This window comes from Pyxicephalus adspersus, chromosome 3 (genome assembly GCF_032062135.1).
Source record: "Pyxicephalus adspersus chromosome 3, UCB_Pads_2.0, whole genome shotgun sequence".
NCBI lineage: Eukaryota > Metazoa > Chordata > Amphibia > Anura > Pyxicephalidae > Pyxicephalus > Pyxicephalus adspersus.
The window spans coordinates 84,533,969-84,537,073 of record NC_092860.1 but is presented as its reverse complement, the minus strand read 5'-3'; positions in this window follow the sequence as shown (position 1 = coordinate 84,537,073).

Genomic DNA, 3,105 nt, shown 5'->3' with positions numbered 1-3,105 from the left:
CTCCATCTGTGTCACAGCTCCTCCCTTCTGTGTCAGAGACCCTATTTTCTGTGCCACAGCTCCTCCCTTCTGTGTCATAGCTCCTCCCTTCTGTGTCATAGTTCCTCCCTTCTGTGTCTTAGTTCCTCCCTTCTGTGTCATAGCTCCTCCCTTCTGTGACAGAGGTCCTTCCTTCTGTGTCATAGCTCCTCCCTTTTGTGACAGAGCTCCTCCCTTTTGTGACAGAGCTCCTCCCTTCTGTGACAGAGCTCCTCCTTTCTGTGTGATAACTCCTCCCATTTGTGTCATGGCTCCACCCTTCTTTGTCATAGCTCCTCCCTCCTGTGGCATAATTCCTCCCTTCTGTCACAGCTCCTACCTTCTGTGTCAGAGCCCCTCTTTTCTGCGCCACAGCTTCTCCTTTCTGTGTCATAGCTCCTCCCTTGTGTCAAAGCTCCTCCCCTGTGTCATAGCTCCTCCCTTCTATGACAGAGCCCCTCCCTTCTGTGCCATAACTCCTACCATCTGTGTCATAGCTCCTCTCTTCTGTGGCATAACTCCTCTCATCTGTGGTATATCTCCTCCCTTTTGTGTCATAACTCCTCCTATCTGTGTCATGGCTCCACCCTTCTGTGTAATAACTCCTCCCTTCTGTGTCACAGCTCCTCCCTTCTGTGTCAGAGCCCCTCTTTTCTGTGCAACAGCTTCTCCCTTTTGTGTTATAGCTCCTCCCGTCTATGTCATAGCCCCTCCCTTCTGTGTCAGAGCTCCTCCTTTCTGTTGCATAGCCCCTCCCTTCTGTATCAGAGCCCCTCCCTTCTGTACCATAACTCCTCCCATCTGTGTCATAGCTCCTCCCTTCTGTATCAGATCCCCTCCTTTCTGTATTAGCGCTCCTACCTTCTGTGTTAGCGCTCCTCCTTCTTATCTGTTTTGATACTCCTCTCTCCTGAGCCTCTTCTGACTGACAAAATCTGAGCATTACTATTAAGCAGTATCCTGCTGGGCAATGGCCAGAGTGTGCGCAGTTGGGTTATATTTGCATACAAGGACTGCGGTATATGTGTGCTGTAAATGAAAGAGCTGCCTTGGGTTCAGTTTATAACCCACTTTTTTGGCTATTTGCAGCAGAATTATTTCATTCAATGTGCCTTGGGGTATCTGACAATTCTAGAACGCTCTGCTTTCAATTATAATTATTGATTCCCCATCATCATAAAGCCAGATTTAGATACTTGCATGGACAACAGTTGTTTTCTATAAGAATGTTCTAGGGACAGCTGTTTGAGGGACAGCTATTCTCCTACCAAACTCCCTCCTGGAAGACAAGTTTATTGCTCAGTCATAGATTATGTTCACCATGGACGTTCTCAGTGCACTGTGTGCATCACATGAATATGAATTGGCATTAGACTAATTCCAATTACTTTTCTCATTTATGGTCGCCAACACGTTTTGCAGAAACATTCACTTCATCAGTCTTTTTGCATCTTGCTCTCTGTAAAAATATGATGAAGTGTATTTTTCCGCAAAATACATCACTTTAAGAGGCTGCAGCAAATTTCATGCCAAATAACTATTTTTTCTGACTGACATATGAAGTCCCTACGTTATATAAATTTAAACTGTTATGTTTATAAATTATTTTTTGTTCTTCCTTGTTAATCAATAAATAAACTTCTTAATTCTCTTAATACTGCTTTTCTAACATGACAAATCAATAGGTCTCCAAACACCTTGCTTTGGGGTTCACTGCAGCTTTGTCAATATATGGCAGAAATACAGAGGCCATTCAGAGAATTACAATTACATGAGGTCACTGGCACCATCTTGTGGCAGAAGAAAGAATTACACCAGAGTTTATTCCACGAGATCTGTGCGTCTGAATCTTTTTAACATGGGGGAAATAACTTTCAGGTCCTATAATTCTCCTATAATTACTAAATCCACAGCTCACAGTACATTAGTGTGGTGGTTGGTAGAGGAATGAATCTGGTCAGTGGGAACAATGTCAGCCTTACAGATGTCCAAAAAGATCATTAGTATCAGTTAAACTGACCTGGGAGGCACACATACTCATTGCACAAGGAACCCTTAGCAACCTTTAGATGAGTTAAGAAACACTACATTAGATGATGTATGTGGCTGGGACAGTACTGTGACAGTTAAACATATATATTCTCTGTCTCTGCATTATTTTCCATTCCACTTTTTTCTGTACTCACCCACTGCATTTCTCCCAGCCTTTCTGCAGCCTCTCTAAGCTCCTCCACCACAGATCTGTACCCACCCTTCCCTGTGCCTCATTCAACCTAGTAACATTTAAGCTGTTTCCTTCCATTAATTGTATTACTATTACTATTTTTACACTGCATTCCTACAGGAACTCCATACACTCGCTACACTGGTCATCTTAGCTACACCTGTACTACCTGTACTCTGAATGCACTTGTCAAACCCTAAAGCAGATGGGCTACAGCAGCAGGTAACCACACTGGGTGCCACTTCTGTCAGCTAAGAACAGGCACCTGAGGTTACAATTCATACAGGCTCACCAACATTGCACAAGAAGATTGTAAAAAAACAAATTGCCTGGTTTGATGTGTTGCAATGTCAGTTTTGATAATTGAAAAGTAGGGTCAGAAGTTGGTGCCAACTAGTAAGGATAGATCCATCCTGCCTTACATCAGTTCAACAGTTCATTCTGGTGGTGTAACAGTGTGGGGGAGTTCATTCAATTATCTAATTAAGCATCATTTAAATGCTACAGCCCACCTTAGTTTTGTTCATCCCTTAATGACTGCAGTGTACCCACCTTCTGATCGCTACTTATAACATTAAAGTGCATCTATCACCACATTCTTAACAATATATAAAAGGGTGGCTTTCTCTTTTTATATATTGGGAAAATGTGTTTTGTTTGTAAAGACTGAAGGGGATACTTGCAGCCTCCTGGGATTCATAGCTCAGGAGGCTATGGGCTGCTCCTTCCAAAATCAGGCATGTGTCATCATTTCCCAAATCTAAAAAATGTCTGCTTGGTTAAACTTGACTTGCAGTATATGAAAACTAAAAATCCTTGTTTATATGCAAAAGATTTCTAGAAATGTATAAAAGTGCATATCA